Source organism: Uranotaenia lowii, chromosome 2 (genome assembly GCF_029784155.1).
Source record: "Uranotaenia lowii strain MFRU-FL chromosome 2, ASM2978415v1, whole genome shotgun sequence".
Lineage (NCBI taxonomy): Eukaryota > Metazoa > Arthropoda > Insecta > Diptera > Culicidae > Uranotaenia > Uranotaenia lowii.
This window is the reverse complement of record NC_073692.1, coordinates 12935255-12955865: the sequence shown is the minus strand read 5'-3', so window position 1 is coordinate 12955865 and position 20611 is coordinate 12935255. Positions and strand designations below refer to the sequence as shown.

Sequence of the window (20611 nt, the reverse complement as noted above, 5' to 3'; positions counted from 1 at the left end):
CCCTGCTAAGTACCTACATGTTTTCAAAGCATTATTTTTTATGTTTACACACATTTGTGTTATTTTAGAGTTATTTTTAATTTGAAATTGTTGTTTTCGACCTTTTTAATTCACGTAAAGGATCTTAACTACGCAACATAAAGCTCGTTTATGGTACTGGAAAAAACTAAAATTTATTATATACACGTTTCCTTTGCTTAATCTTCACATTGAAATTGAATACCAAGTATCAATTTACTGCCTTCCATGAAATTATTGCATAAAACATTGAACATTTAATGTGGACGACCTCATTAACCGTCCCATGGCTCGAAATTCGACAACTGAAACCAATTTTCCTTTTTGCGATGTATTCTATTCAAATCCTATGTATAATAACGTCAATAACTTGAAACAGTAAAAAGTTAATATAGACGACCCCTTTTGCCAACCCGTGATCCGGAACTTGCTACCTGAAATCAATTGTTCATATCTCATAACCCCCATCTGCCGATTTTCTCTCAATCCGATGCATAATCACGATAATATCACGAAAACAGTAAACAACAAATATGGACGACCCCTTTTCTGGACCACGATTCAAAACTTGGTCCCGGGAATCAATTACCTATGCTTAAACTCCGAAGTGCCAATTTTCATTACAATCCTAAAGGGTGATACGGTCAAAATTTGGTCAATATCAACTTGACGTATTTCTTTCAATTTTGCATTTAAAAAACCTGAACACCCCTCATTTTGAAGGTGTGTGTGTAGAATGTTGCTCCTATTTTGATTTTGGAATTCACTCTTCAGTTGTCAAAATGCCGTCCAAGGAAAAAGAGCAGCGTATTAAAATTTTGCTCGCGCATCGCGAAAATCCGAGCTACTCGCACGCAAGGCTGGCAAAATCGCACGCAAGGTTGCCAAATCAATCGTTACACATGTAATTAAAGTGTTTGGGGAACGTTTGTCGACAGCCAGGAAGTCTGGATCAAGGGGAAATCGAAAACCGGAAGCCGCTGAGACGACAAAGAAAGTTGCCGGTAGTTTCAAGCGAAACCGTAACCTCTTTCTCCGAGATGCCGCAAATAAGCTGGGTGTATCGTCTACAACCGTGCATCGAGCCAAAAAACGAGCCGGACTATCGATTTACAAGAAGGTAGTGACTCCAAATCGCGATAATAAACAAAATACAACGGCCAAAGCGTGATCCCAGAGGCTGTACACGACGATGCTGACGAAGTTTGACTGCGTGGTAATGGACGACGAAACCTACGTCAAAGCCGACTACAAGCAGTTTCCGGGACAGGAGTTTTATACGGCAAAAGGAAAGAGGAAAGGTAGCAGATACTTTCAAGCACATGAAACTGTCAAAATTCGCGAAGAAATATCTGGTTTGGCAAGCCATCTGTACCTGTGGCTTGAAAAGCAGCATTTTCCTAGCTTCCGGGAATGTAAACCAAGAAATTTACGTGAAAGAGAGTTCGAATAAACGTCTGCTGCCTTTCCTGAAGAAACACGTTTGTTCCGTACTGTTTCGGCCGGATTTGGCATCTTGCCATTACGGTAAAAAGGCCATGGAATGATACGTCACCCACCCACAACGTACAGGTGGTTCCCAAGGACAAGAACCCTCCCAACACGCCAGAGCTCCGCCCAATTGAGAAATACTGGGCTATTGTCAAGCGGAACCTAAAGAAGACCAAAAAAAAACTGCTAAGGACGAGCGAAGAAGGTGCGGCGAAGAAGGTGGACAAGGTGACTGTACAAAATCTGATGGCACGGGTTGAGCGTAAGGCCCGGCAATTCGGATTTGGAAAAGCGGAAGCCTAACTGAATATTTTTCCTGAATTTTATACTTAAGAAATTTAATAAGATATTTTAAATAAACGATTTCAACGATTTACTCGCGTTTTTCCTTGACCAAATTTTGACCGCAAACACAGTGAACAGATAATATGGACTCATGTGCAAATTTTCATCACAACCCGATGTATAGTAACGACAATATCGCTAAAACGACCCCCTTCAAAAAGGGTCATCAAAATATCTGAAAACATTTTTCATCATCCCTGGTCCTAATGAGCATCCATGCCAAATTTCAGCTCTCTTGGTCTTAAGGTGGCTGAGTCTATAGAAGACAAACAAACACATATTTAGAAATTGCTTTTTCTATATATAAATTTGAAAACATCTTTAATTTCTAGACACGAATGCCATAATGATGGTAAAGTGTCAAAAATAAAACCTAAAAAAAAATCTTTAATTTCATTTTTCTAAAATTGTTTAAAGCATTTGAAGTTGAATGATTCAAGGTGGATTTGAGTAGTCAATCAAGCTAAGCTAAACTAAATGGGACTAAACCTTCTTTGGACCACCACAACAAAATATTTCTATTATTGATGAATTTTAGTTTTTTTTGTCAAATTTTTAATTTTAAAAAGGAGTCGGTTTTGGCTTGGGGTTATGGTAGTTCGATTGGTAAGGGAATAATACCTTTCAATTAGTCTCTTTCTGGTGCTGCATTGTTTCAAATCGTATGGCGCACGACAGATCGATAGCGAATGCAAGTGTGATTTCAAACAGCTGCGTTATGAGTCACTCAACCAATTGGGCCAATTCAGAAGCGTTGCATTTTTTTGGTTTCGGACTTCTAGAGTGTGCCCCAGTGAATTTATGACCCTCGCTAAAAAAAGCTCTGCCAAAGACCCGCAAAAATTATGCTCCATTCAATCATCCCGGCGGTCATAAAAGCGGGAACAACCAAATCTGGAAAGTTTCTCTGGTTCTTATTTTAACAAGATCTTTGAAACTAGAATCTGAGCACCTCGACAGAGACTTGTTATTGGGTTGCAGTTGGAGTTTTATTTTCTTGAAATCGAAATTGGGCTCAGAGGTACCCCCACACTGACTGGTATGGAAACGTTCTTGTACCCCCCCACGTCTCAATCGCCCGGACAACTTATACGGTCTTCAGGTGTGTCCGTTGCCTAGTGAAGTGGAAAAGCAGTTTTTCTACCACTCTGACTGACTGGGCACTACCGTTTGACGGCTGCTGCCTACCTACTTAGGCTTAGGAGGTTCAGCCTTTCGGAACGCCATGTTGAGGGACAACAGCAGCTGAAGGTTCATAAACCAATCGAGAAAACTAGTGTTGTTGGGGCCATTTGAAAAATGTTGGTCACATTGAGGTAAGAGAGACACAAAAATCGGCACTCCTATCTGAGTTTGGTTGATCTGGTTCTGGTTCTGGCCTAGTGTGCTGGGACCGGATTACCTGATGTAGAAAATATCTGCTGCTGGGATTGCGCCAACTTGAGAGTTGAGTCAAGTCGAGTGGACCCACAACTGTGGCTGGCCACTTTGCCGATTCTGTGACACGATGATGGGAGATAGTGGAACATTCTAAACTTCCAACCTATCGAGTTGCAACAAGGGGCCAACAATTGCAAGGCGAACGTCTCGGATTTCCAATCCAGCCCAGGTAGAACCCTCCTATTATCTTACCGATCGCTTGTTGAGAGGTTTTCCGGGGATCTGGAGGCAAGGAAATGTAAAATATTTCATTGCTTAGTAATACGACGAAGTCTTTGGAGTAGAACACATTCTACAACCTACAGTTTGCTGAAAAAGTTTAACCGAGCTTTAAGTATGATGTGGTCACTCACTCAATCCATGTTATCATGATCTAGGGTCTAGACACGGTTCCATGTTTAGTGTCCGCACAATTTGTAATAGCTCAGCCTTATTTCAGAAAAATGACAACGTTCTAACAACAAGCTTGTGTCAACCTCAAAAACCCAAGGACGTCAAGCGATCTTTCGCTTCTGCAGCTCTCTCGTCTCATGGCCTGAAGATGAGCGTCAATCGAAAGATTCTCCACTAGAACGCTTCAAATCGTTAGGTTTAAAAAAAAGAACAATCCAAGTTCCACAACATTGTTTCCGATAAGTCTCCTCAACTTATCATCACAGATGAGATGAGAATAGGAATCTTGATATTAGATCCGCCTGCAGCTGACTAAGTGGATCAGCTCCACTAGTCGAGGCTCAGCTAGACAGCAGCCATGCAGTTGCCGAGATGACTCATCGCCTACGGACTGTAGGGTAATGCGATCCTCCGGCCGCGGGAGTCATCCCGTCTCGTTCCGTTGCATCTTCATCTGAAACCGACCGAACGAACGTTCGTTGTTTGGTGGTCCATTTTTGTTGTTGTTCTTTTCTTCGTTCTGTTCAATTTTGTGAGCAAAAGGTTACCGGTCGCCGTTTTACTGCTTTTCCAAAGGTTACTACGATTGTTGTGCTGTTGTTAACCTTTTATGATGTGTTCACCCGGCGTTGTTGTTGTTGTGATGCGCTTTGTGTTTTGGACCTTCTTGGATGGCAGAATTATAAAATGTTAAGGATTTCAGATTTCAAATGTCGAAATGTCTGTCTTTTGACAGACATACCCTTAATTTCACAGATTTTTTTATATTTCCTAATTTTTATACGATATTTTACAAAAATATAAATATTCTTTGAAATTTCACCAAGTATGTAATACTAATTTATCTTTTATTATCTCTTTATTGCAGGTGAGTTGTTGTCCTTATGGACTGTTTGTTCAAACTGTCTTTTCTACATAGGGGTTTGAGAAGAGTGATGTTGATGTGCTGTTACATTTTTCCATGAGATCCTCGGAAGTAAGGTATACTTGATTATTCTTAGACACTTGTAAGTTAACAATTGAAGGATACCGATGAATAATAGCAGAATTGAATAGTTTTAAATAATGGTTAAACATTGTGATCAGTATTGTACACCCAATTGAATGTTATTGGCTGAGTGTGTAAAAGGTCTTTTTAGAAACGGATGGAAAAAATATGAAAAACGAATGTTCGTTCGTCGATTAACGAATTTTGGCGGTAATGGATGTGAGTTGCGATCGAAGAATCCAACCAGAATTCGACAACAATCTCAACAATAGAATTTCTGACAAGACCACGAGAAATCGAAACATTTTCGTGGTTCTATTCAATGATCGAGGCTAAACTGATCTCTTTATAATCAGAACATAACCCACATCATCAAATATTTTGCAGAATGAAAAGAAATCGAACGTTAGTCGGTAATTCCAGAATCATTCGATTCCTTGTAATTCTCTCACAAATAACAGGATTACCAGGAGCACTTACTTGCTCGGCAGCGTCATTGTTGATAATCACCACTGATAATACCAGCCAGATGTTGTGCGAAATAGCATTATCTGTATTGTGGAATTTACTCATACAGAAGACAAATTTCTAAAAAAAATTGTTTGGACTTTTTGATTGTTATACGTCGAATATATATACAAAAATACTCATAAATATGATTTTCTTCTGGAAAAAATTGTCCAAAATTCTGTAGGAATCGTGTTTTTAGGTTCATGACTGAAATATTTTACTTCGTGTAAATTTTATCCTGTCGATAGAAGTTTTTAGAAACTTCAGACATGCTAGTTTTATATTTCAACTATCAACTCTGTGAAATTTCAATAATAGGCGTCACGTTGTTTCTGAGATATGTCAGTTGGAATGGCAATACTTCTAAAAGTTCGATTTTCGTAGAAATACTGTATCTCAGGCCACATAAACCAACGGCAAACAACCGCGTTTGTGCTTGTGTGTGTGTGTGTAAGCCGGAAGTGGGAAACCAAAAAACAGTGTCTCGTTTCCAATTTCCTTTCCCATCATAAGACAATACAGACAAACCCCCGGCCAAACATAAGGCACTGTGCGTTTTTCTGTGATGGGGCGTTGCAGGAAGTCTATGACAGTGGTCGGCAACCTTTTGGTCGGCAACCTTTTGAGTCAGAAGTGTCTAAAATTACAATTTTTCAACATTTGTTAGTTGCAATGCAATGTTTAGGTATCAGAAAGAAAAGGTGTAGGCTTAATAGTTTTTTTGTGAAATTCGTGAGATTTTGACTCTGACATCAAAAGATTAAGTAATATGTTTTTTAAAAAAAAGTGGATGAATTCGTGCAATAAAATACATATTACAATATGTATCTATGTGATTTGTTTGAGAAAACTTATATGAACATAAGTTTTTTGCCTATGAACTTAAAGTCTCAACTTTTGTTTTTTTGATTCTAAAGTTCTACACTTTTAGATTGCTACCAAAAAAATGAATTTTCAGAAGAGTATTGATAGAAACCAATTTTTTTGAAGAAAGTCTTAAAAGAGTCTTAAACTATATCTCTAAAGATTTTGAAGATAATTTGAGAACAACATCCAAAGATTTAAAAGAAAGTCAAAGAAATCTCCAAAAAATTGCCTCAAATGAGTTTCAATCTTCTCTGGAAACGTCTTAAAAGAGTCTAAAAAATTCCTAAAAGAGTCTCAGATCAGTCGTGAAAGTGTCTCAAAAATACCTGAAAGTGTCTCAAGTGATAAAAGAGTCTCAGAAGAGTTTTCAAACAGCCTTACAACAGTGTCAACATCTCGAAACAATCTTTAAAAAAAAATTAAGAGATGCTCTAAACCAGTGGTTTTCAAACTTTTTTCGCTCACCGCCCCCCAGCTTTGATATTTTGTAACTCACCGCCCCTCTAAAAGTATTTTCAAACAAATTTGTATAGAAATACAATAAAAAATTTATAGTTCTGGGTTCTTCCCCCGCCCCTTGTAGGCTCTTAATGCCCCCAAGGGGGCGGTAGGAACTATTTTGAAAATCACTGCTCTAAATTATCCTTATGAGTCTTAAGAGAGCTTAATAACAAGCTCAAACGTGTTCAAAATAAAATAAGCTCAAAATGGTCCTCAGAGAGCCTCGAAATTTTCTCATTAGAGAGTCTCAACAAGTCCTTACAAAAGTTTTAGATCAATTTAAAAACAGTCTCAGAACAATCTCACAAGTCCTAAGCCCTAAATGATTTTTAAAAGGTTAAAAAGAGTCTCAAGAGTCCTGAAAGAGCTTTTAATGGCTTCGAAAAGAGCTTTTATCTGAGGAAAATTTGCAAAGAGTATCGAATCAATCTTAAAACAATTTTGATACTTAGGGTCTCAAAAGAGTCTCAATCGAATCTCAAAAGACTCTGAAATGAATCTCAGGAATGTTCCATAAGAGTATTTTTCACTTTGAAATACTACTTTGCATTTCTAATTTCTGATTTTTTTTTTTATATTTTGTCTTAATGTTTGTTTTCAATCTTAAATTTGATAGTCATAATGCTTCTCGTCACAGTTAGTGATGTTTATTTCGATTTGGTATTCATACCTAAAATTTTCTGACAATGAAGTCAATTTGTATCAGGTTTTTCGCTTGTTTGTTTGATAAGCACAGTTTCAAGTAGGCATAAATTTTACTGAAATAAACAATATTTGCAAACGACGTTAAAGAGCCACAACTTCCCATCCAAAGAGCTGCAAGTTTTTTTTTTAAATTTTATTGTTTCTGGGATGAATTATTCAAAAAGGTGCAAATCACATAAAATGTTTTCTTGTTTCGCTTGAATGTTTGTACGCACATCCATAGAAGAGGTTGCAAAAACCTAATGCCGTTTGGCCTGTGTTTTTTTCATCCTCCTTTGTCTTTGATTGGGAAGGGATTAGAATAGGATGGGGGAATGGGAAACTAGAAACTGTTTTCTATAGGCGATGGAAGCGCTTCCGAATTTGGGTGATAGTTTTCCATTAGTGCAAGTGGGATGCAGTTAAAATTTCACCCAACTTTTGACAAATCTTACTGGGTTTTCTTAAAGAGAGAAAGAATAACTTTTCGATTCCATCGCCCATTGCCGCCCGGTTTACATACACACGCACAGCTCATCTTGACTGGTGGTTTTTTGCCGTCGGTTGGAAACAAAGAATGTTTTTTTCTAATGCTGGTTTACATACGCACACAGCACTCGGTATATCATTCGACAATATCCTTGCTGGCTTGTTGTTTCCATCCTGCTTTGTCTTGTGGTAATGCGGCAATGCGGTTGCGCTAGGAGGACAATGCCAGTTAATGAATAGCTTGTTAATGCCGATCCGGCATAGAATCTTATACCGATAATTCCACCTCCAAGGAAGTTTATTATTGGAGTAGAATCTGATTTGCATCATTTTGCCCGAGAGCTCGAGTTTTTATGCCAGTGACAGAAAACCAATCTATGGTGCAATGCATATTTAAGCGCAATTTCGCATAGTTAGCTCATAGTTAGATCGGCATTGAAATTTTGAAACCTCTTCTGTGGGGGTACTCTCCTTTTTGTGAAATTTGACGAAATGTACTTTTTTGTTGATAGACATTTTAACAGAGAAACTTTTTTATTTCTTCCTGATCTTGAAGTTTGTATTTTTTATACAATATTAATTCTGAAAGAATGCTTTTGTTTGCTTGAAAGTTTGAAAACCATTTGATTTGATCTCGAATATTTGCAATTAAAATCAGGATTTTTCGAAAAAACTTTAGTATGCTCTTTGATTGGTTTTTCTTTTTTTAAGTCCAGAAACTTACTGAACTTAATCCAGTATTCAGAAAACCTTCTTCGAGGTGTCGAACTAAACTTGAAGGCAATTAGCGCCTTCGAGTATGCAATAGGCACCTAAATAGTACGCAATTCGAACTACAGCAAGTTACTCACGTGTTCGTTGGTTGCTGTTCCGGTTTGAATTGAACTCGCTAAGTGTTTTCAGTCCAACAAAGAGAGTTCAATTTTTAGTTCATAAGGAAGGAAAAAAGGGACCAGTTTTGAGTTAGCAGTTCGAACTCCGTTTTGAACCATCGCAAGGAAAAAAATTAACTTTAAGTCAATAGAATCGAACTATGTTTATACCTCTGTAAAATTTAATTTTAAGTTATAGCCTGTGATTTTTGTTATTTTTATCGATTCTCTTTACTCTTTTGAAAAAAATCTCAACATACTCTTTTGGCATTGCACTGTATGATAACCCGAGCTTAGCTTAGCATGGTTGATCACTCACAATCTCCTTGAATCATTGAACTTCCAATGTATCGAGCTATTTTTGAATATAAAATTTAGAAAAAAATGTATCAATGGTTGTTACTTCGTGATAGACAGGTACCATAAATTTCGGCCAAAAGTCAAAAGAATTGAGTTTGAGATTAGAGTCATTAACAGCGAACAAAATTGAACCTTCTCTTAAAAAATCAACATCGGTGCCAGCCACGTCCTTGTAGTTTTAAGTAAGAGAAAAAATCATAAACACACATGAGACAAGTAAAAAAAATCCTGAAAATGATCAGGACACAAAATTTTTCAGATAGTGGTTCGGAATTCAGATTTGCAATTCGGATTCAGTATTCAGGTTTGAGTTCAGACTTCGAAATTAATTATAATTTATTAACTATCATTCAGCACCCAAAATCTGAGTCCAATGACATTTTAAAAATTATTTTCTTCAGTCCTCAAAATTCAGAGATATAGGTAATTCACATCGCGATTGATTTCTCCTCCCCATCGATTCTCAATTCTTCAAAACTTCCATTGTTGTCTGGTTGCTCCATTGATGTGCTCCAAGGATTGGGAGGAGTCAAAAACAAAAAGCACGCACACGTGCCGCAATGTGACATTGCTGGCTTCTAGTATCCGAGAGTGGGAAAAACAAAAAAACAGCGGAAAAACGACAAAGAAAACACCACCCCCGCTCCGTCGTCTTCATAAACAACATCTTCATCTTCAGTCAATGATTTTGGTCGTACAGTCTGTTCGTCTCTTTTTGTTGGAGGTCGTCTGAGATCTCCTCTCGGGGTCGTTTCGTGTTATTTTGTGAACTATTCCGTTGTGTGGTGCTCAGCTCATTAATTGGCGTGTTGTGATGGCGACGCAGCATCATCAGTACGAAAATTAAGAACGCGAAAACAACAACAGCAAGATGCTACAGACAACTGAGATGTCCACCCACGCACATCTTCACGTTTGCAAACAATCGAACAAGCAACAGAGTGCACACCTGAGAAGATTGATGATGGCTATAGATGGGAGATGTTAGCTTCCTAATGTGATCCGTTTCTTGTTTTTGGTTTGTCGATTGTTATTGGTAAATCACGACTGTGGAGAAGTTTTAAAAAAACAGAAAATATAATTCGGTAGATGATCGATCTCGGAGCAAAGCGCGATTACCAGGTAACTGATGGCTGCTGAAGATACCTACAACTTATTTTTTCGTTTTCGTCTCGCGCGTGGGTGTGGCTCCCTCAGGCCGTCGTCGTTTTGAGATGAGAAGTTTGTTTCCTTTCAGTAGGTTCTTACATGAGATTTGTCCTACCTTTCATCTTGACTTGTACATTGTTGGCTCAGGGAGAGCACGAGGAGGAGTACTTAGGACAATGAACTTTGTTCTTTTCTGCCCGTTCATTCACAGATCGGCACAGCACAGGTATTGTTGTTATTGGCAAGGAAGCGAAAAAAAAATTAACCGTTCTGATGGAAAATAAGATGAGATATTTCTTCACCTACCTCAGAGTCCTTAGCAATAAGACTTAATAATGGTAGCAAGATGTGGTGCTGCATGCAATGTCAATGTGGGTGATTTGCCGCGCGACGATTCCGAAGATAATTGGCATTGGGTTGAGCAGCCCAGCTAAGAAAGTCAGAGTTTGTCTCTAAGAGGGGAAGACGCGATTGAGTAGGTGTGTTTCCAAGACACCTTCTTCAACCTGGAGTCTGTAATGACTGGGTGGAGTACGGACGGCAAAAAAGTAATGAGAGAATTCATAATTGGTCCTTTTCTCCGTTGCTGAATCAATCGGGGTTATCTAGTGATCTACAGATGGAAAACTAAAAAAGTTCAATACATTTCCATTGGTTGTTTAAATGAAAAATTCTATACAGTTCTATTTAAATATGTATGATATTGGTTTTAACCTTATCAAATCATTTCAAATCAAATCAAAACAAATCGATGACTTTGTTCTAAGGATGGTCCTTCGAACCGGATGGCTATCAATCTGTATAAAGTCGATCTTCTTTCTACTATTACCTTGCACAATCTGAGCTTTCAAAGCTTAAGGAAGAAAAGAGATCAAGTCTAAATGAGTTTAGTTTAGATAAACTTGAAGTAAAAAATTCAAATTCAATCAAGTTATTAAATATGTTTCTAATAAGTTCTGAAAAATCTACAGTAAGAAGACAGCGAAAATCAAAACCTCAGCATGAGTTTTACATTTGATTTAATGACCTAATACGACTTGTGCCTAATTTCACGTCAATTGGGTGTGATTGGGGGCTTCAAGGGGCTTAAAGTTTAGATTCTTGACCCCCGAAAAACTTTATATAAAATAAGATAATAAAAAATTATCCTAAATGTTTTAAGGCAAAAAAGACTTACACAAATATCAATAACACACAAATGACTCATATAAAAGTAATCTATACAAAACTAACGCAAAATTGCCAAAAAATTACTAAATTCACAAAATTGAGACGCGAAAATCTTTATATGAAAGTAGATAATAAGAAAATGATCCCAAATGTTTTAGAATGGCAAACAAATGACATAAAAATAACACAGAAATGACAAAAATATGACAAAAATTGACATAAAATAACACAAAAAAGTTCAAGAATGACACAAAAATGACAAAAATGACAAAAATGACAAAAATGACAAAAATGACAAAAATGACAAAAATGACAAAAATGACAAAAATGACAAAAATGACAAAAATGACAAAAATGACAAAAATGACAAAAATGACAAAAATGACAAAAATGACAAAAATGACAAAAATGACAAAAATGACAAAAATGACAAAAATGACAAAAATGACAAAAATGACAAAAATGACAAAAATGACAAAAATGACAAAAATGACAAAAATGACAAAAATGACAAAAATGACAAAAATGACAAAAATGACAAAAATGACAAAAATGACAAAAATGACAAAAATGACAAAAATGACAAAAATGACAAAAATGACAAAAATGACAAAAATGACAAAAATGACAAAAATGACAAAAATGACAAAAATGACAAAAATGACAAAAATGACAAAAATGACAAAAATGACAAAAATGACAAAAATGACAAAAATGACAAAAATGACAAAAATGACAAAAATGACAAAAATGACAAAAATGACAAAAATGACAAAAATGACAAAAATGACAAAAATGACAAAAATGACAAAAATGACAAAAATGACAAAAATGACAAAAATGACAAAAATGACAAAAATGACAAAAATGACAAAAATGACAAAAATGACAAAAATGACAAAAATGACAAAAATGACAAAAATGACAAAAATGACAAAAATGACAAAAATGACAAAAATGACAAAAATGACAAAAATGACAAAAATGACAAAAATGACAAAAATGACAAAAATGACAAAAATGACAAAAATGACAAAAATGACAAAAATGACAAAAATGACAAAAATGACAAAAATGACAAAAATGACAAAAATGACAAAAATGACAAAAATGACAAAAATGACAAAAATGACAAAAATGACAAAAATGACAAAAATGACAAAAATGACAAAAATGACAAAAATGACAAAAATGACAAAAATGACAAAAATGACAAAAATGACAAAAATGACAAAAATGACAAAAATGACAAAAATGACAAAAATGACAAAAATGACAAAAATGACAAAAATGACAAAAATGACAAAAATGACAAAAATGACAAAAATGACAAAAATGACAAAAATGACAAAAATGACAAAAATGACAAAAATGACAAAAATGACAAAAATGACAAAAATGACAAAAATGACAAAAATGACAAAAATGACAAAAATGACAAAAATGACAAAAATGACAAAAATGACAAAAATGACAAAAATGACAAAAAATACAAAAAATGACAAAAAATGACAAAAATGACAAAAAATGACAAAATTGACAAAATTGACAAAAATGACAAAAATGACAAAAATGACAAAAATGACAAAAATGACAAAAATGACAAAAATGACAAAAATGACAAAAATGACAAAAATGACAAAAATGACAAAAATGACAAAAATGACAAAAATGACAAAAATGACAAAAATGACAAAAATGACAAAAATGACAAAAATGACAAAAATGACAAAAATGACAAAAATGACAAAAATGACAAAAATGACAAAAATGACAAAAATGACAAAAATGACAAAAATGACAAAAATGACAAAAATGACAAAAATGACAAAAATGACAAAAATGACAAAAATGACAAAAATGACAAAAATGACAAAAATGACAAAAATGACAAAAATGACAAAAATGACAAAAATGACAAAAATGACAAAAATGACAAAAATGACAAAAATGACAAAAATGACAATAATGACAAAAATGACAAAAATGACAAAAATGACAAAAATGACAAAAATGACAAAAATGACAAAAATGACAAAAATGACAAAAATGACAAAAATGACAAAAATGACAAAAATGACAAAAATGACAAAAATGACAAAAATGACAAAAATGACAAAAATGACAAAAATGACAAAAATGACAAAAATGACAAAAATGACAAAAATGACAAAAATGACAAAAATGACAAAAATGACAAAAATGACAAAAATGACAAAAATGACAAAAATGACAAAAATGACAAAAATGACAAAAATGACAAAAATGACAAAAATGACAAAAATGACAAAAATGACAAAAATGACAAAAATGACAAAAATGACAAAAATGACAAAAATGACAAAAATGACAAAAATGACGAAAATGACAAAAATGACAAAAATGACAAAAATGACAAAATTCGTAGTTTTCTTGTTCCATAAAGTTGAAACAACTCCGCAAAACCAAAGTCAAACACAATCTCATTTGCTGCAGGAAAACGAGGTTAAGGACTTGGGTCTCATTAAATCTTACTTGACACCCGATCTCCTCCTCACGATCTCTCCTCGAGTTCCCCCACATTAAATAATCGTCGATCCACGATCGATCGATTGATCCGCACCGGATGGAATTCTGCGCCTGCATTCGAATCTTCGAATGTCAGGTACCTGCCTAGTCAGTAATGCATCGAATTCATATCGATCGATCCATCCATCCGTCGACCATCATGCACGTTCACATAATGTGTGCTGCATAAACCTACTCTGAAGTGGCACTGATCGAGGCTGGCTGAATGGTTCAATTGAGAATCACACACACACTCAGGCAGGTAGAATATATGACCGCTGCTAACTCACTCACGTGCCACATGAGACCCTGCAGCAGCATAAAAAACAAACGGCCACCCATCAGAAAGCTTCGACTTCCATCCGATGACGCCGCGCCGCGACACCCCAAGCCACCCACCGACTTAAGCCCAATCCAACAGCCCAGTCTCAGTCAGTCAGTAAGTCAGTCACTTTTGTTCTCCTCAGCCAACCGATTGTAGGTCGAAGCAATTTTGAAAGTTAAATTACCTTCAAAAGCACGGTATAGCGGAGTTGTGCAGGAGAAGGTGGAAATCCAATATGACTCGATCGGGGAGGGCGATCGAGAGCAGAACAAATTGCAGAGGCTCGCGCGATCCTTGCCTCTGACTGAAGGGGTCTCCTCAACCATTCACATGTGTGTGAACGAGCGCTCTTTCCTTTCCAATTGCATGCCCGGCTTAAGCCTCGTCGTCCGTCGCCGAAGTGAGGATTTAAAAGCTGAGCCCCCCATGTGCATATGTGACCACCAATCTACTGGCTGGTGGGTGATAGATACACAATCGTACGGTTGAACTTGATGCTGCAAATACACCTTTATATACACGTTTGTACCGTATACCGGATCGAAGATTGACTTTCAAAGCTTCAAACGGTTGTGGGTTCTTAAAAGTTACAATTGACAAAATCGTTCCTGCTTACCCATTTTCCGTGAAAATTGAATGAAAGGCAAGTGAAGAAAGATAGTTCTTCTGGAATCCTATTGTATAGCAATCCTAATGATTTACTAAACAATCTAAAATATCTGTTAAATGAAAAAAAAAAAAAAAAAACAATACTTCATCTAATCAAAAGTTTCCAGCTGGCCAGGTATATACATGGATGCCAAAATATCAGTAAATAAACTAGCCCTCCTGATTGACTCGGTCTTCCAACATACATCTACTTACATAAACACAATACATGCACTCTTTCATACGAAGCCATGGGGTGGTATGGTGACGAAGCGAAGGTATGGTGACGCGCTGCATTGGAGATTGGAGATCGGAGAATGGAGATGGAGAACTAATAACTCTAAAAAATGCATGTGATCAAAAACTTAAGCAGAAACTACGGTGAATCCGTTCATCCATGGTGGTTAACCAACATATAGATTCTTCAATATTGGTAAACTTAATCTTATTCCTACAGAAAGCTTAATGAAAAAAATTGTTTAGCAAACAAATTTTGTTTGAAAATGATAAAATAACTTTTTTCGAGAATAACCCCTTAGTCATACTGTTTTCTTACTCGTGAATGAATTTCCATCAAAATTTTTCAAATTTCTACTCTACTCAGCCCAATCTTTAGGATCATCTTAAAAAGTCAAAACGCATTCAAAACGTATCATCAGAACTCTTCCTTATAAAGTTTTTATTTGGACAATTTGGCCATTGCACAGTGGTCCAAAAGGGCTAAAAGTGAAACTTTTTTCGTAGCGCCTCTGTCTTTTATCTTATCTCTTAAGTGTCCTCAGAACATTTGCTTCTTTTAACATGCTTCATAACTTGAAAGCATAAAAAGTTAGTCAAAGTCCACAATAAAAAAATTGAAAATTCTAACTTTTTTATTTCAATAGATAGAGCTTTACTTTATACTACAAAGTTGTAGAATACGTAATAATATGAAACTTTTTGAAAACATCAAAACCCTATTTCTTTTCAGAACAGAGTTATAAAGGTTTTGTTTTGAAAGTTATTTAAAAGTTAGTTTTTTAAACTTAACTATAGTTAGATGAGAATTTACATGAATAATATGTTCTGAACATTTGTTGGGGCATTCAAATCACACGTTTTGCATAAGATTTCAACATTCTACGACGTTTCCTAGCCAACTTATTGCAACTTTAAGTTTTATTTTTACTCGATTTCACGAGCGTTTATTGCAAAAACGTGCAAATGAATTTTTAAAACTAATAAACCACATTGAGGCTTGAACTAAGTGCAACAAATTGGTGTTGTCATTTCTCTCCACGCGCTTATATTTGAACACAACAAGCATATATTTGATGTGTTTTACGTGATTCCAAACAGAAAATGGAAAAATTGGTTTCCAGGCTACGCAGATGCTACGCAAAACGAAGGCAGAAGGCAGTTGAAAATAATTTTTGTGCCTTTCGACTGATCAACTCTTAACATCTTAAAAAAAACGGTGATGGTACCCTCTTCTTTTCCTTATTTGTTTGCTGATATAAGGAGATTTCTTAAAAGCCATAGAGTCTTTTTCCGTATCCAAATATCCTTCCCTGCCTAATTTAGTTCCATCTGCTTGATTATTTCACCAGTCATCCAAATAATTCTATGGGTGCCTCTTCCCCCTTTCTGTTTCTTCAATGAAAGGTGGGAAGGGCTTCAAACCATCTTTGGAGCATACCCTCGCATGCCAAATTTCAGTCTCCTTGCTTGATCAGTTATCGAGAATTGCAAAAATTTGTATGGGCACCCTCCCCTCTTCCTATCTTCCCAATGCAAATTGGGAAGAGTTTCAAACAGTCATAAAACCTTTTCCCATACCCAAATATCCTCCAAAGCCAATTTGTTTCCATTTGCTCGAAAACACATCGAATTTTGCACTAAATATTGTATACTTTCAATCTCCACAATGGAAGAAGCAAGGGGTTTCAAATAATTATTGAAACATTTCTCGTATCCAAATACCCTCACACGCCAAACCTGGTTCCATTTGCTTGACTAATTCTCGAATTATGTTGAAAATTGTAAGAGAGCCCTCTCCCCCTTTCTATTTCTTCTCTAGGAATATAGGGAGGGGGGGGGGGGGGGTTACCAAACATTCATAGAAATATTTATCGCATCCAAATAACCTCCCATGCCAATGTTGGTACCATTTTCTTGAATAGTTCTCAAGTTATGCAAACATTTCTTTTTTGTTTTGGAGACCCCACCCTTTCCCAGTAGGAAGGAGGGGCCGCAAACTGTTATAGAAACCTTCCCCGGCCTCAAAAGCACCCATGAATGTGGATGGATCTTTTCAAGGGAACTTAGATTGCACTTGGAAGTCCTACCTAGATATGTGTGTGCTAGTACGTAGTGCGATTTTTGTTTCATGTTTTTCAAATCTCAATTCTAAAATTCCACATCCAAAACTATAGTTTTTTTTTCTTCTCGCTTCCCGATTTATTCCATTTGAAATTTACTTCTAGAAATTTTTATTTGACCCTTTTATTCTCCGCTACCAACTACCATTTTTCATTGTTTTTTCTCTTTCTTATTCTCGTTAATAAATTTCTCAATTTCTCTATTTAGATTTACAAGTTAGTCATTGGATTGAATGTAAAAAACCTGTATTCGTGTTGAGTCAAAAAATGTGTTCGATGATTTGTCTAAAGTTCCTACAGAAATTCAATGTTTCGTGTTCCTTCAGTCATATTTGTTTCTTAATTTTCAACCCAACACTCACGATTATTGAGCCAGCCAATGATCGATTCCCTAACTAGTCTAGTTAGTTAGGCCAAAACGGTTCACCGGTGGTTTTTTTTTATCGTCGCATTAGAAAACTCGATCTAGCTCCCGGCTACCATCGACTAGCAGCTGTGTCCATACGACGGACGAACGTGGACTCATGCGTTGCTGGTAGCGCGCTTCAGGACAGTCCATTAGAGTTCATTCACTCCGGTCCAATCGATCTTGGCCACATAATGTTGGGAGGTAGGTTGGTTCGATAGTGGCGCTCGCCATCAACTCGATCGCGGCTTGATCGTTGTAGAAAAAAACAGTCTATACCTACGTCAGAAAAAACCAGCTCCTTCAAGGAAAAATAATTTTATTTGGAGAACAGTCACACGTGTGCCGTGGTTTTCCACTTTGCTTTTTAGTGGGTTACTCAAAACAGTTAAATGATCATTTAAGACCTTCTGGGAACGCAAGCAATCCCCGATGTATTTATTCAAACATGCACTTCTCTCCGTCCGTCGTCACACGTCTAGTCGAGCCGTGAAGTGGCTGGAAAAGCACGTAGAAAAGCCACGCGAAAGTCTCGTCGTCGTCGTTTAACAATACGTTTAAACCACCGGCAAGCGATTCTCGTACGTTACGTTTCTAAATATTTCACGACCAACGCCGCCAAAATGCTAAAAATTCAACGAACAAGGAATATTACGCCATCGATTTGTTGTTGGGCCTTTTTCAGGAGCGCGAGTCGGAAATCAACAAAGTTGGCGCTGCCTTTTGGACGAAGATTGTTCGGACGGAAGGAAGGAAGAAAGAATGGCGGAGTGACACACAACGAAGCCGATGCTTTGCTTTAGTACTCAGAAGTCATTCTATCGCCTCGCCACACGCTTACTGCGATCGCGACCTAATGGCGCATTTCCTTGTCGGTTGCCTTCCTTTCTGTTAATACCTACCTAGTTGATTACTTTGTCGGAAAGGGCTAAGAAAAACCATTCCAAGGTCATAGGCGCACACTTTTGGGAGGAGACGGGGACTGGGAAGCTGAGGTTCTATCCAGGGGCGGGTTTCTTGATTCGATGCCCAGTTTGTTTGGTCTACTGAATGGCGGCTGAGTAGTTAGCAGCATTAGAGTAATATTTACATGTCGTGAGCGCCGAGGTTGTTAATTTTTTTCACATGTTGGCCTGCCAACCTATCGGTGACATATTTATTAGCTATTTAAAATCAATTACTAAAGTAGGCTGTGAATTGCACGAATTTGAGCTTCAGTCGTGTTTCTTATGAGTGCAACACATTAAAAGGAAATAACTTTTTCGGGGATTAATAAACCAGTAATTTTTTTTAAGGTGTCCACAAATTTCATCATCGTTTATTACAAAATTATGCTTATTTGTTAATGATCACACAAGGCAATAAAATTCACCTTTTTTATATGAAGACAAACACATACAGGATCTCAATGAAACTTTATGTAAACTCGAAGAAATTCTTGTTTATGTTGCTTATGCTTATAATACATACACAGCCAGATCTTGTCAGCATCCCGGTTAGGAGTAAAAGTACATTTACTGAGGACTCCGATCCCTGATAAATATTTCTTATGTGGATGGGCATGGGGTTATTTTACAAAGAAATTCCAAATATCAATTTATAATTTCTTTGCTCCCTATCACTGGTCATCGACCATGGATATAGCACCATTGCTCGCCCTTGGAAAGACAAATTGAAAAGAAAGATCGTTATTGTAACATCCATGCAATCTCTAGAACTTTACCATTTCTAAAGATGTCATGATACAGTAGCTTTCAGATTTTATCACTGTTCGATTTTTTCGCTACTTGCCAAATTCACGCTCGATTTTATCACGATTGTTGTTTCGATTTTATCACTTTTTTTTTTATAAAAACAAAATCATTCAAGAACCATCTCCAATTTAAAAAAGTAAGATTTGCTTTGTTGGTGTTTTTATGGTTTATGGTATGGTATGTTAACAGAATCTTTTTTTTTTTGCGCTGGAAACCAGTAAAATTTTGCTGGTTTTTGCATGTCCCACTGATTTACCAGCAAAATTTCCGGCAATTTTGATAGGTGGAAAGATCAGCAAACTCAATTGCTGAAAAATCAGCACTCAGCATCAGCATCAGAGATTCAATGTAACCTACAAATTTATAGATTTCAACAGATTATTATTTATTCTGCTAGATGAATATTTTTCTCCCAAAAAAATGATATTTTTTGCATGATTCTGTTCAACATCGTTTATTTATTCCTAAAAAAAACAATTGTTTCACAGAAAAACTTGAGCGATTTGGCGGCCGGAAACCCTAGGATGTCCCCATGATTACGAACTGATTGATGACTTTGTAAATCAATAGCTTAAGCATCGGAAGCATCTACTCACCGAACTTGAGGCATTCAATTTCCACGCAGTTGAATTTTACCTCCAAAAATAAACAAGTCCGAATCTAACAGATCGGTTGCTGATTTTCCAGCAATACGGATAGATTGCTGGAAAATTTCCAGCAAACAAGAATAAGTGCTGGAAAAATCATCAAGACAGATAATGTTTACTGGTTTTCAGCAACATTTGGATTGCTTGACGTTTCCAGCCATTTTTTTAGCTGAAAATCGAGGAAAAAATCTGCTGAGTACACAGCAAATTTTGATTTGCTGAAAATTTTGCTGGTTTTTGTCGGGCTGGTTTTCCAGCTAAATTCCCAGCAATTTGAATTGCTAGAAATCCAACAGTCTCAACACTTCGCTGGAAATCCAGCAATACTTTTCGCTCGCAACGAAAAATAACTAACAAAAACAAATTCGAATTTGACAGATCGTTTGCTGGTTTTTCAGCAATGCAGACCAAGTGCTGGAAAAATCAGCAAGCTGGAAAATGTTTACTGGTTTCCAGCAAAAGTTTGGATTGCTGGACTTTTCCAGCAATTTTTTTATGTTGGAAATCGAGGCAAAAATTTACTGTGTGAGCACTATATACTGTTCAAAAATCATTAAATTGTTTCAACTTTTTGTTGAATAGATGTTTAAAGTGTCTCAAATCGTCATTTTTGTTTTTTAAACGTTTTTCAATTCAACATAAGTATT

General features: G+C 36.3%; 1 protein-coding gene across 1 annotated transcript in view; it reads left to right on the top strand.

Moving 5' to 3' along the window:
* The window catches only part of LOC129744830 (nuclear hormone receptor FTZ-F1 beta-like), an 85520-nt gene that overhangs the window by 23786 nt on the left and 41123 nt on the right, over nt 1-20611 (top strand). The gene's annotated exons all lie outside the window — the stretch shown is intronic.